This window comes from Blennius ocellaris (genome assembly GCF_963422515.1).
Source record: "Blennius ocellaris genome assembly, chromosome: 16".
In the NCBI taxonomy this organism is placed as follows: domain Eukaryota; kingdom Metazoa; phylum Chordata; class Actinopteri; order Blenniiformes; family Blenniidae; genus Blennius; species Blennius ocellaris.
In genome coordinates this window covers 16,110,006-16,125,478 of record NC_137665.1, presented here as the reverse complement: position 1 = coordinate 16,125,478, position 15,473 = coordinate 16,110,006, and the positions used below count along the sequence as shown (strand labels likewise).

Here is a 15,473-nt window from a genome sequence, read left to right as displayed (position 1 = left end):
TGTGTTCCCTGGATCTGACAAGCTGGCGTACGGGCTGCAGAGTTGTCCCCGGAGATTAGCGGCTGCTACGCGGAAGCACATCACTGCTACTGTAAACACAGCGTGTGAGTTCATGAAGCTGACAGGATGGGGGTCTGTTGCTCAAAGTGACCTCAATCCACATCCTTTATTGTGACTGAGGGGAATACCAAAGCCTTTACTACCTCCACCCTACCTCGCCTACCGGGAGGTGGACACGCGACCCGGGTGCAAAAGTGTTCACCTGCAGAGTGCTCGTGCACAGAAATGCAACAAGAAAAAGAAAAAAAAAAAAAACCTGAGAGTCTTCAAAGTAAGCTCCTGGCTCAAGCGTCTAGCTAGAAGGCTTTTTTTTCCCTTCCTCCACATCAAACACTTTCAATTGGATGACAAGTAGTGTCAAGGCAGTTCCAACTCTCTAGTCTTTTAGTCAAAAGAATCCATTTCCAACTTGCCACCCACCCCACCCACCCCCAAACCCCTTCTTTAAAATGTCTTCTTCACAGTTGCCTAAACCACAAGAGAAAGGAAATCTCTGCCTCTCACAGATCTGTAGCCGCCGTGAACCGGACCGCTGTTTATTTCACGTTTGTTAGCCAGCGCCGCCATCGACGCAGACATCACTGTCTCCTCTCACCTGGTTAAACACACCCGGACGAGTCACACTTCAGCTCCTGCACTGCAGGTGTCTCCTGCACCCGCTGATGGATTGACTGAACATCTTTTACAGACATCTGCTTCGATCTACTTGAATAACTCACACACACAAAAAAAAAAAATAAGGGGCGCTGTGGAGAATAAATAGGACGTCACAGAAATGAAGATGGGGAAATAAAGTTGGGAGTAAGTGATGGGGACGGAGGGGAGGGGGCAGAGAGGCATTGAGGGGAGAAATGATGATGAGCCGTGAGACTGCCGACGATTTTAAAGCTCAGTAAAAGTGACAGGACGGCTTCAGCAGAGCAGAATATTATTGGTTTTTACAGGAGCACATATGCAGGTCCATTCATCAGTCTGCTGAACAGTGGATGGTGGCCATCAGCACCACCGTTCAGCAGATTTATGAAGTTCAAGTTGCAAATAATTCAGCTGTTGTCACTATCGATTACTCTGACGACTGCCTTAATTAAATGATTGAGTGGTCAACCTATAAAATGTTCAACAGTCAAGAGGTGATGTTTTCAAATTGTTTTCTGTACGACGACTGCCAGAACATTCAGTTCACCATCACTTCTGCTCAGTGTGCTTGTTCGCAAATGTCACTACAGTGTTACTCAAGAGCCTTCCAACCTTGAGATCCTGTGGCCGCTTTATCGAAAAATGTCAATTGACATGTTAATAAGCAGTAAACGTTTAATTCATGCAGCAAAAACATGTTATTATGTTGGGAAATAGACCGAATCAGGAAAATAAAAGATAATAAAAAATAAAAAATAAAAAGTCTTCCTGGTTGAAAGTACAAAACCAGTCAACCTTGCTCGGAAATGTTTCTCAGTGTACAAACCGAGGTATCACAGGTCAGGGTATCTTCATTTTCTCCTCCGGGGGAAAAGGTTTGCAGCCATGAAAAAAACCAAACAAAAAAAACCCCACTACAAATTGACAATCATAGCCCTGCACTGACACGGTCTATCTGTATATTGTATATCACACACAGAGCTTACCAGAATAATTCATCAAGTGCTTTTACCACATAATTTGGTGACACATAACATGAGCTGTTATTACTATTTGGGTCAACCTTGGAGGAAGACGCTATATAATGTGGATGTCAGTCCTTTTAACAAGATAACGGAGGAACAGCAGCAGATGTAAGACAAAGCTAAGCATCTATTTTTTTGGTATTTCATGTACAATGGTTACTGATGGCAACTGCAGTTGGCCATCAATTAGTTGATATCACGTTCAAGCAGGAGTTAAGTCAAATAATAACAGAGCTGATTTTCACTGAAATCATTTATATTTCCTTATTCTTTTTGTGAACAAGCTCTGCAATTATACTCTTTAGTTTGTCCATAAATTGTGGCTTATGATACAATGTTCACCTGCTAAGTACTCTGACTTCGCAATCGAGTTTTTAATATATTTAAGTAATACAGCCCGGAAGCTGTGCAGATTTTGTTGATTTGAAAAAGAAAATGCAATCTAAACTCAGGCAAATGCAATGAAACATTTCACGGGGCCAGGCGTGTGAAAGCGCCTATTATGACTGTAGAACGCATCATTCCATTTATCAGCTCAACCAGCCTGCACTCTGATGGGCCACTACATTTTGGTGAAATTGCAGCAGGGACTTGCTCGTTTTCGGCAGCCAGAAATTTTAGCGAGAGAAAACACTGATGCTAGGTGATAAGAGTTGACTCAAATTCAAGGTTTCGCCACCCCTGCCTCCATCTTTCTGCCAGAGATGTTCGACAGCAGGCTGAGTTCAGCCACGCTTGAATAGAAAACCCATATTTTACGGGAAGTGTTATTGAAACAGGGGGGGAAAAGGGGCTTTTACCTTCAAGTCTTGTTGGAATCACAGTGTTGTCTCAATTATCTTTAGGTCCTGCACCATTATTAGAGCTGACTCAACTGGAACTAAGAAGTGTAGCATGAGGAAACAACAGACTGAAAAGCTTTTTGAAAAATAAGCTTTAATAAAGCGGTGTATATATTGTACTGGCCGTGGATGGATGGATGATGGATGGATGGATGGATGGATGGATGGATGGATGGATGGATGGATGGATGGATGGATGGATGGATGGATGGATGGATGGATGGATGGATGGATGGATGGATGGATGGATGGATGGATGAATGGATGGATTGATGGACATCTACAAAACTTGACAGATGGACTGATGGAAAAAATAGGATAGCTGAATGGATGGATGATGGATTGGTGAATTAGTTAACATATGGATGGAGACAGGCTGATGAATGGATCAATGAATGGACAAACCTATGTATTGAGGGATGGGCAGATAGATGGGTGGATAAATGAAAAATAGATAGACAATAGACTTACAGAAAGATAGAAAGAGACGGACATATAGACAAACATGAGCGTTTGAATGTGTGACAGTTGATTTTCTTTGCTGATAAATGCAACCAGAACCGTTGGCCTCCTTTCTCCTGTGCACGTCATCCTTTATATGATGTAATCTGACAGAACCGTCACCCTCTCTGGATCATACACACCACGTAGACACGCACGCACACACACAGACACACAAATCCGATCGTTCTGCTGCACTGGCGAGACATGGCTGACACCAGACAGCGCGTGACAAACAGGCTATAAAAACAATATCAGTGAGGATAAAATAAGAAGTTTTAATGATATTTGAACCAATAAACCTGAGACCTGGTGCTGAATTTTAAAGTGTTGAACTGTGGCGGAGGATTTTTACAGCTGTCGCAATAAAAATGTTTTAAGCGAAGGTTGTCTGGTTGAGTCCATGTTGGTAAAAATCGAGAAAACAAACCTGATGTGACTTTTCTTGCTCTCACCACTTGATGATAAAAAATGTGCAACCACTGAAAGTCACAGCGAGGGAGGAGAAAGAAAGAAGCCAGAGATTTCAGACCGAGGGGTGGACTGGTGATGAGGTGGGGGGGGGGGGGGGGGGGGGGGGGGGTGCGGGGGCTGTCTGTTCTTTACCTGGCCTACTTTCTCAATCTGTCTTATCTGAAAATGCTACTTTAAAGAAGTGTCTTCGAGAGACAGTCTTCTGCCATCAAGGTGCGAAGCTGAGCCAAGAAATCGCTTAACCTAATTCTTAAACCAGACAAAATGGGTCCCGCCCTTGAAATCCGGAGTAAACACGGAGCTAATCAGTGTAAATCTGATTCTGAGAGGTTACAGCATGTTTTGGACGGCACTGTTATGCAGATTTTACTGCAACTACATCGGTGGGGTTGTGAGTCACTTGTCTGTTATTTATTACACAAGAAGATGGGAAGTACAACCGGTGCACAAAGGTTGTTTGACTGTAGTCATTTTACAGGTAATCTCTACCCCTTTTACTGTATTATATGTTTTCAAAGCATTGCTGCGACAAAGTATAATAATATCACAGCAATTGTGCGTGGGTTCCAGTTTTTTTTGTACAGGAGGAAAAAAAATATGTTTTTGACATCTGTTGGAACAGACTGGTGGGCGTCTTCATGGCGGTGGCTGACTGACATCTGACAGGCGGCTTTGCAAGGTAACATGCTGTCGGCATCAATGGAAAACTACTGAGCAGAGACCGCTGACGCAACGTGTCTACATAATGGTAGTGATGAGAAACAACTATTTTCACCCCTCTTTCCCTATGAGAAGGAGCTGAATGTTCCCGGGTTGCTGCTGGAAACCTACCTGGTGGAGTTTTGGGTTATATCTGGGTAACGACATGACTGAGTAAAAGAGATATTACAAACGTGTATTCGGGCAGCAGTCTGCATAGTAGATGAACAACATTGTGTCACTTTCTACCACATGAAATGTGTCTGGAGCTGGAAAAGGTGTAAATGAGGATATCACAGCTCATATGGTTATATAATATTGCTATGCATACAAAAACTGTATCTGAGATTGCACTTTATTGCCATTTTCAATTGTAGACAGATTATTACTTTGTAAGCAGCCATTTTAGCTCTTTTTCAGCGGTCGAAGCTGTTTGAGCTGTTTCAGCCATTCAAACTTGTTTATCTGCTTTACTAAATGCAATTGTTTCCTTTTATGTTGCATTTAGCTATTAGCTTTTCCTCATTTTACCTAATTTTTAACTTTTAAAAATGAAAGTGGTATATACATTTTGAGGGGAAGAAATAAAAAAAAAAAAGTTAATTTACATATATTTGGATGAATGGGTTAAAGAACCACAGATCGCAGACTATATATGAAGGCCTTACAAAGCCTATAAAGACTAAAATTGCATGTCCAGTCAAAATGTAGTTTTAATTATGCCAATTTCAGCAAACCTATGACACTCAGCTGCATCAAAATATGCAAAAGAAAAGCTAAATGTTCCATGGCACAGGTAATAGCTTTTGATGATGACAGAAGCTGTGAGTACAAGTAGGCAGATTGAATCTACAATTGTTAAACCCGATAGGTTAACACCAGTCATGGAAAGAAAAACACACCTGCTTTAATATTTCCTTCTCTGCTTTCAGTTGCCGAGTGCAACTCATAAATCCTGCCTGTGCACTTTCTTCTGGGCTGCTGCGTAAAAAACTCTGATAAATCAACAATATGGCACCACGAATAATAAACTCATCAGCAACTGCTTCATATATATGAGGAGGGGAGGGGGGGTCTTATTTCCATGTGATGATTACATTTTCATGTTGTGTGTGCGTGTGCGTGTGCGTGTGTGTGTGTGGTATTATATTACTCTCTCATGTGGAGCTCACAGACTTGGAGTCAAATGTACTTTTTAAGGCTTTAACTTTGCTTATCCATGTTTTACCTACAATATAGGGGAGAAAACAAGGTGGGATCACAGCTGAGACTGAATAAGACTGTTGGAAATGTAAAATTCTCAAGACACACAAGACTGTGTGTGTTTGGGTTTGTTTTTATCACGGATTGTGTTCAAACTCAATTCTGGGCATCTATTTTGGAGGTTTGGACTGCATTATGGTGTGAGAAAGAATGTAAGTCAATGTGAAATCTGTTGGAGGATGATTCTTTAAGCTTGAGTGAGGCAGGTCATAGATACAGTTGTGTTAGAGTAAGTCTACAAGAAAGGTAGGCAAGTCCATGTAACTTACCCTGATAGAGAATGAATCAGACAAGAAATAATAATAGCTTCAGTTGACCTGAAAATAGACCTGTAGGAAGTTCATTCAAAAGTCAATGTAATTTCCACAAAGAAGGCAGAGAAGTTACCATCAGGACTAATGCAACCATGAAGACAAAGATTAAAATCACCAAAAGGTAAATTCTTACATTTTGTGCCGCCTAAGATTTCTTCATCTTTGTCTCATTACAAGATATCTATATTAATGACAATAAAATATCACATAAAGCATACTTTATTATTCAAAGGACTTTCCATTATACCTACAATAAATTCAGTGATACACATGTGTGTTACTGCTCCCCTAATGTATGTATGCAGGATATTGTATCAGAAACAAAAATGGAAAGATGGGGAGAAAAAAAATCCTACTGTGAAAAGGCACTGACCGACAAAATTATTGAAACTTTTGGAACTACTGTCTTAAAGGAGGATTGAAGTCAGGGTTTGATCATTGTTATGATTAAGAAAATGGTAATTATAGTTAAATTCAGAGCAAATATGCAGAAAATTAATGAAAGTCAATGTGATGTTCCAAAAATGAACGAAAAGTACGTGAATGTTTACCCATCAAACGCATAAATACATTCAGCTTGCTGAGTGCAAAAATCTTTTTATATGGTCTTTCAAACCATATCAAACCATTTCTCAAATCAGCAAATTCGTGTTTTGGCACAAAACAGAAAAAAGAAATCATGTTGGATAATATGAGCAGGTTACAACTGAACATTCCGGAGACTGATGCAAGTTCTCTGGTGTATCGTTTGTACTGTGTGTTCTTGTTTCTTAATTTTTATTTTATGTTTAAAACCTCATGATGTCCATCTCAGCTGCTTTCGCTGGTGTTGGTGCAGTGCAGGTCAGGTTGAGTCAGATCCACTCCCCTTGCATGTGTGTGCTGGTGCCAAGAACAAGCGGGAGGTGGTGTTGCGCTGCAGAGGACAAGCTCAGTCGCGATATGTGAATCGCAAGGGGGCAAGCACTGGTCTGCGAGTTGGAGGAGCAGCCAGTAATGTGCAACAGAAGCCTCTGGAGACGAGGACTGTCTGTCTGTCCGGCCAGGCACACAGCTATCGACACACACCGTCGCCTGTTTGGCTGCCACAGCGGAGCCCAGTCCCATCGGAGGACGCTCCTGACAGCCGAGGCCGGCTGAAATTGACTGATTGGCCTTTTTTTGTGAGCTAATTGGCTTCTGTGGCAGGGCTGCAATCCACAGAGATGGACAGATACTGTATGTAAACACGCGTCAAGGCAATGATGTGTCTCAGAGATGGAGACGCCTCAGGGGACAGTTCGACACTTTTGGGGAAGGAATCGCAAATCTATCCCACCACAGGGGAAATCACACTGCGAAAGGCTCGTGGAATGGACTTTGTTATGAGCTGTGAACTATAACACATTCAGGCAATCTTACTTCAAACCAAAATGCAGCGGGGTAGGCAACATAACTACGCCAGCACTGGCGTGCTGACGGGAGCTGCATGTACAAGTCTCTCCTCATTCGCCCTCGGTTGATTTAGCCTCTTCTTAAGTTCATTTTCCTCACTCTGCTCCCATGTTTTCCTCTGTCTCTTGACCTTCATTTGCCCTTCTCCAACTGCAGTACTTGTTCCACGAGCTTAGATCCCCTGATTATAGTAAATAATTAATCTATCCTGACAAGGACGATAACCTTGAGCAATAAATGCGATGACACCGGGAGCATTGTTTCCCATAAATTGGTTTCTAAAAAGAAAAAAAAACGAGAAAAAAACAAAACGTGTCGGATGATTTTAAAAAATGCACGGCGAGGGAGTGAAAGAGAGAGGCGAGATGAGTCAGAGGGTGGGAAAATGTACTGGTATGCCTCAGTGGCTCTGCATTTCTACTTGGCTGAACGGGAGCGCTGTGAGCCCAGCTGTGATTGGAGACAAAGGTCGGGGCTCCACAGGTCACGGCCGCATGGCTGGTCAGGGCAGAGAGAGAGACAGCGGCACAGCGGACGGAAATGTAATTTTTTGGCGGCACTGTATGTGCTCGGTGATTTCCCTGCTGCCGCTTTCACACACACTCACACACACAAACAGATGATCAGAACTGAGGGGAAAACGTGAAGACTTGAATGGCTTCATAAACGCACATCTCTTAACACTTCGGCAGCGTCCCGGGGGCGGGGTTCTCAGATAATCCAGGAAAATCCGGAAATAATAAACAAGACTGACAGCCGGAGCAGAAATACTTCGCTTGGCTGGAAGCAGCTGGGTAAAAATACCAGCAGCATAAAAGTGATAAAAAGCTATAAAGTTCTCAAAATGAGCCTTGGATATATGAAAATAAGTTTTCAGCATAGATGAAGTGGGGGACTTTTAAAACTTCTGAATTCATGGGAGGTAGATATCATGCCCTGAACCAACCTTTCCTCCAAGAATCAGCTCTATAGATATGAAAAAAATGGTATTTATCTGTCACTCTTTATTTTAGAAAAGGGTAACTCAAACCATTTGCATCCCAATAAGACCATAGTCAATATTTAACAACTATTTTGTCATCAGTAAGGCAATTCCAACAGTATTTATGCAGATCATGCTGCATTTGATTAATAAAATGTGTTTCTGGTGGCACATTAAAAAAAGGGAGGTTTAATATTTATGGTAACTTGCTCACGGCCATGACAGAAGCAATATAACTAAATAAAAGAACTGGACAAGAATAATCCATGCTGGAAAAAATAAACAAACAAAAACCACGACAGATCACAGGAAAGAAACATTTCTACACATCTGCCAGATTCAGGAAGAGAGTTAAAAACAGACACAATGGCCTGTCCTCTGGCCTAATGGCTCAAGCCAGTCCCACAAAACTGTAATGACCTTGGTCCATTTGCTGGCTGATGGGTACTTGTGTATTTGTGCCCTTTCCTTTCTGTCCTCGTTTCCTGCCCCTGTACACCGTCAGCTGTCAAATAAATGAAAAACGCTGCACAAATATGTAATCGAAATGGAAAAAAAAACAGGCAAACCCCCTTCTTGATAAAATTAGCTTAATTGATGATTCTTTCCACGGTGGCCTTGATTAGGTTGAATGTCATGTCAGGTTAATATATAGGGTCCAGCTGTAATTAGCACTTCACTTGATTATGATTTGTGAATATAATTCCTGTATGAAATCAAACAAACACCAGGTATACTTGCTTGTAATTTGCATGACGGGCATCACTTGGCTGAAAAACAGCAATCTCATAAATAAAGACATCTCATTAGGCTTCCTCAGACTGAGCAAAAGTAAATGAATGTTCCCTCCAATGAATTTATGTCGCTTGCTTCATTTAATCAATGTAATTTGTCAGAAAAGCTGAGTGTGTCCCAGACAGACTGATCAGAGGATGAAAGTCACGACGACTGGTATTGAAAACAAGGGCAGAAGCCGATCACGGCGACAGTTACTGGCTTGTCCCATTGGTAGCGTTTACAAGAAAACTTGCAAAAAGAAGTGTAGAAAGCGTGGCTGCAAAGGAGATGTGCCACGGTGCTGCGACCTCCCGTCCCTCGCATCATTTATTAGTCTGCGAGGACGGTCGTGATACGGCCTGCAAATTACCTCGGGAGCCCCGATAAGGTCTACAGATAGGATCGCGGACGCGTTGCTCCATGCATGACAATGACAGCCGGTGTGCAGGCGCAATTGGCTGTCTCTGCTCTCTGTGTGTGCCTGCAGGTCACATGATGCTGTAGTTGTCAGGAATCTTAGGTCACAGCAACATCTCGAGTCGATTTTGAGCTTAGAGCATCTCTGTGTCGAGTTTGCATTGTTCTATTTCGATATGTTTGGCGCCTTTCCAGGTCTTCTGGCTTCATCTAACAATCGAACGACGTGCTAGTTGGGTTGATGTTTGGTGTCTCTAAAAGCCTCCGTTACAGACTAGAAACCAGTCAGGACTGTACCCAGCCTCTGGACCGACAATGTCTCTCTTTGGCTTCAGATGCCTGCAGCTATTATTGGAATCCAGCAGGTTATACAGGATGGGTGTGCTGATGTACAGTATATCTGCAGTTTCCCAAGCATGTGTTCCTGCTTAATATTTAAAATGAAAAGCAGCCTGCATATTTATGCTCGGACCTCGAGGATGTCGTCATTTATGCTCGTCAGTGAACTGCCAGTTCTAATCGAAAGTGCATTACATTTTTAATAGTATTATATCACCTCGGACCCCTGGAGATTATGAAAGCATGCTGTGGATGCCAGCCCCCGATGCTGTGCGGTGTGGGGAAGGATGGATTTCATCTCCACACAGACTTATGTGTCTTATTCAATAGCATACAAAACGAGATTTATTGTCCCCACTGTGCTGAGGCCAATCCTAATGTTTGGCTAATTTATAAGGGTGTTTTCGGGGATGACAGGTGGCTGAATGGGAAGCCCACCGCTGGAAGACTGTTCTCTTCACAGGACGACACACTGAGACTGATCATAAAAGGGGAACATAATGGCTGCTACTTCCTCGGCTGAATTAAATGTGTTATCGGGGCCATTCAGCTTGATACTGCTTCTTTGCTGCTGAGAGGCAATGGGGGCTTGCTGAGCAGATGAGTTAGGGTTCCACATCTGGAAGAGTGGGCATGTGTGGGAGTTATGGCACTAATCCACACGGAGGCGGAGGGGTTGTTTGGCATGATGTACGTCTCGACACATGCCGCGGGGTTCCGCCTGACTTTCTATGCGTCTTGTTAATGAGGGCGTGGAGACAGGAAGGCAGGCCTTCACCCAGAGTTATGGAGATGGATCCTCCAGCGCTTCAACTGGGGCGGACATAAAAGAATAACAAAAATGATTACCTTCCTCCTAACGTCACAACTGAAGATGAACGGATCCGGATAGAGCGATCACTTTGAAACTGTTCGCTGTCTTCCTCCGTTTGGCAGCTCTCATCCAATTTGAAGTATTTTGAAATCGCTTTAAAATGTCTGTCATTAAAAGCATTACGGCTCAGTCTGGGCGAGGCACGGAGTCACTTATGTGGCATCTCACCCTCGCGTAGTTCGGCAGCTCATTCGGTTGCTAGACGGAGTTTGTGTTGACATGAGATTAAATATTTCATTAGCGATACCAGAGGGGGATGAACGCGGCCATAACCCCACAGCTGCATCAGCCTGCTGGTACGTCGTACAATAGGACAGAAAGACACATGGGCTCGGATGTGTAATAAGGGCGCACACACTCGCAGTGGGCCAGCGCATTATTTGTATTAATAAAATCTCCAAGTCGATTTAATTTTGAAATGATTAATGAACATTTGATTTAAAAGTAAGATAACACATGAGCAGCACACGGACAAGTAAACCAGGCTAAGAACAAGAGATAAGTACATATTAATCTAAAAAATATCTATAATATTGAAGCATGCATCCATCTTTTATATTAGTTCATCTAAAGGTGCTGAAGAGGTGGAGTCCAGCCGATGTGATTGTAGGAGAAAGGAAGTGTACACTGAGAATATGTTCAATTAGGAGTCACCAAATACAGAGACGCTTGTTATTTTTTTGGATAAAAACTATGGAGAAAAACACAAATGTGCCAAGGAAGGACGTACAAACTCCACGTAGAAAGACCCTGAGCCCAGATCAAACCAAAAACACATTTCAATAACAATATATTCCTCTATTTTGTTAGTTAAAGTCATGATAAAGCTATAAATAATTATCTCAATTGTTTCAAAAGAGCACATTGCTGAAACAAACGAACAAAAAAACTTTATAAACCCCAAAAAAACTTAGACATTTGTTTTTACATATTCCAATTATGAAACTCATACTCTTTCCCAACAATGAAAACAATTACAATTACAAAACTGGAAAATACCACTATGCAATTACAGTTTTACAAGAAGACACATAATAAAATTAACTTGCCGGATATAGACTGAAATAATAATTACTTCACTTTCCTTAAGATGCTTGATTATGAGCAGTGACACTACTTTTTTTGTTTTTCTTTTGTAATCTAATTGCTCTGATTTGAACTGCTACAAGAAAAACATTTAGAAAATTCATTGGTAATGTACATTACAAGACGTCTGTTGTTATCATAGCTTTATGCCACATAGTGACAAGTGAGTGTGGATGGGGAATTACGGAGGCGAAACAAAGTGGATCATTTAATCATTACTTCAACCACAGCACCGTGTGGTGGGCTAAATACAACACAATCCATGCAGGATTACATTTGTGGAATTTTTAAGAGACATATTGGCTGGAACTCTTGTGTAGTGTTCATTATGTGTAAACTACTACATGTTGCTTCTCAAGACCATCTTTTAAAAGCAACGTAGTACTGTTTGGTCTACACCAGGGTTCAGTTTTCAACATGGATGTCTCTCCAAAAAGAACTTGACCAACACCATAAGTGTACTTTCTTGAGTCAATAAAAATAATTTACTCTGTTTATCCCATTTGCCCACTTACACACACATTGACTCACCAATTGCAATTTTTCTTTACCGCCATTGGTCTTTCTCCAGCCGACTCACAGCCATGTGACAGCAGCAAACAGTGCCCTTTTTCTTAGCTAATGGAACATGCATGTTTTTCAACATGCAATTTTTATCACTTCCTGTTTTGAAAGCATGTAAGCCATAATGAGGTTGGCAGTACAACAGCATTGCAGGATACCATCCTAATAACATAGCAACGTAACATGGCAACGACCCTTTTAGAGTCCAGGTTTCTCTGACAGCGGTAGGTAATACTTAAGAAATAAAACCAGTGTGCACTGCAGGTACTATTCAATATAAAATCTCTGTAGATGAATCATTTCTGTTGATGGCGGCTTTTGGGGATGGTGGGTAACATAAGCAATGGTAATACAAAGTGAAGATCCTATGAGTATTGAGCAGCAGTTACTCACTGCATTATATCCTGGCTATGTAGGTTACTCTATCGCCTCACATGTGCCAGACCTTTCCTTTTCCCATTTACTGAGTCAGATTCGTTCAAGGTGAATTATTTACCACGGCACTCTTTCAGCCACATCACAACGAATACCTGATAAATGGCCTCACTCCTCAGGCATCGCAGGAATGCCTGCAACAATGAAAACTGTGAAGAGAAAAGCAGCTTGTCAACTGCAGAGATCTGGCCAATTTATTAACAATGACTTAAGCAATCAGAGGGGGGGAAAAAAGCATCTTGACTCTTCACTCTCTTTGACAAATGACATCTAAAAGACTGGAGAATACTTGGGCATGTCTTAGGCACCCTTGAGTATGAAACAAAAAAAGACTACAAAAATGTTGAATTTTTCAGAATTTCTTCCAAAAGAAAACTCTGTTAATATAATGCAGTAATAAGATGAGAGAAGCTGACAAACTTGTGCCCGATTAAGCATAGCTACTGTTAAATTATTTGTTGCCTCTGTGCAGTTTTCAGTCCACCAGCAACGGCACAAAATAGTGATTCATTCCAGAAACAACATTCTGTTATGTAAAACAGCGAGCTTTTGACGTCAAATTGAAAGTATTTATGCTGAATTTGATCAAGTGTTTCACTAAAACTTGGAGTATACCACAAATTTACCTATACTGTTGAAAAGTTGTTTTTTTTCTTTCAGGTGTCTGACCTCATGAGTCAACGTTATGCTTGCACTATTGAATGCTAGCTGAGTTTATCTTCAATAAATATTCCTTTCCATAGTTAATTGCACAATTTTGGAAATTGGTCACATGTCTGTCAAAAATAATTTAATAAATACATGGATATATGGGTTTTCGATCTTTTTTTTTCTGACCAGTCAATATTGGCAATGTGGTCATAAATACCTGTTGTGTCAAATACTCCCTTAATATTGTTTCCTCTACAGATGCTTTAAGGTTATAGAAATGCATTTATGGTTAAATCCAAACTCACATTGGTTTTTTTGTATCCAACAGTTTAGTGAAGTTCAATCTCATGTATAGGTAAAAAAATAAAAATAAAAGACAGAGATTTCCAGACAAAAGGTGACTGAGAGGTTGAGAGCAGCAGATGAACATCTTTTTCTTCCTATTTCAATCACGACATGCAAGTCTGAAGGAGTTTCATACTTTGGAAAACCCTGAAATTTAGTATAATAGGTCCTTTTAAAAGGAAGAAAACTGAGTGAATATCTCAATTCCCCATTTTGCTTTCTATATTACAACAATGAAAGATCCCCCCCCCCCTTCAACTTCCAAGGTCTTTGCCAGTTCAGCAGCAGCAGGTATAAAATCATTTCACATGAATGTTATTCTCAGAGACAGTGCACAGCTGAAAATATAGATATAATGCACAAATAAGAAAACACACGATGCGTGAATGCATCTGCCCATTCGCCCACACATCTGTATCTCTGTGCATCTTGCCCCTTCCCACGCCCACACACACGTCGAATTGGCTCATCCCCTGCACGGGAGTCAGAAGGATTTGTCTGCAGGGACTTTGTTCCTTCTGATGTGGTCCTTCGAGGCTCGAGTGAGGACAGTGGCTCACCACAACCCCACTGCATTCCATTGTTACCGTTTTAAAAGGTCTACGGCGAGGTCCAGGAGACGTCCGGCTCTTGAGGTTCCTCAGGCATGATCGTGAGGCCGAGCGGGAGGCCGATACCGTGATGTTTAGACATCGCTGACAAAATACCGCCTGTCATCCGTCCACGGCTCAGAGACTTGCTGACCGTTTGTGATGATAACTCCAGCTGACAGACAGAAGGAAAGATGGTGCCATGGAAGACAGGAAATCCAAATGCAGAATGAAACCACCGAGGACCCAAGTGCGAGTCTTAACAGGTGAGAAACAGATATAAATCACACGCTGCTTGGTTATAAAAACACAAAGACGAGTGTCAGGCAGTTTTTTCACCATCCCCTTTCATTTCCCCTGTTTTAAATCACTATTCATCTTTGCTGTTGCTGCTAATATTCCAGCAGAAATCAACTTTTAAAGCAATATAACACGAGTGGTGCAATGAAAAATAGATTTTTCACACAGTTGTTGCACGGACGGAAAAAAAAAAATCTATGATCCCACAATCGCTTAATTTAATTTCACATTAGAAACTCCTCTCGACCTTACAAAAAAAGCTTCCAGCCAAACTCAGCCACTCGTTATGACAGAAAGAATTATATGGTGAGATTGGAAAAAAAGTAGGCCCACACTTCACCCGTGTGTGTTCTCACTGGGTGTTTCTGTGGGTAATTGGTGAATACAAATTTCCCATCTCAGACTCAGAATGTGAGTGTGTAGGATTGTTCTGTCTCTGTGTTTGTATTGTGATGGACTGGAAGCCACAGTGTGGCTTCCTTCACTCAGTCCACTTCGATTAGCTCCAGTGATATGCAACCGGAAAACTACTACTAAGACAATGTTATGTTTCTGGAATTTCCGATTATAAGCCGCAACTTTTTTCACAAGCTTTGTACCCCTGTGGCTTAAACAATGACTTACGGATTAACAAGCTTTACTCCAGCAATACATATGTGATGCATTCAAGTGCATCACGTAACTCTGTGTGTGTGTGTGTGTGTGTGTGTGTGTGTGTGTGTGTGTGTGTGTGTGTGTGTGTGTGTGTGTGTGTGTGTGTGTGTGTGTGTGTGTGTGTGTGTGTGTGTGTGTATGGTACTGAACATGATGTACCGAAGATGGTTTATTAAACTGAACAAGCCTGCAAGTGTTTGTCATGTGGTTT

At 41.6% G+C, this 15,473-nt stretch overlaps 1 protein-coding gene across 1 annotated transcript in view; it reads right to left on the bottom strand.

The window, feature by feature from the left end:
* The window catches only part of asic2 (acid-sensing (proton-gated) ion channel 2), a gene marked incomplete at both ends in the record, with an annotated part of 432,576 nt that overhangs the window by 99,507 nt on the left and 317,596 nt on the right, over positions 1 to 15,473 (bottom strand). The window lies entirely within an intron of this gene.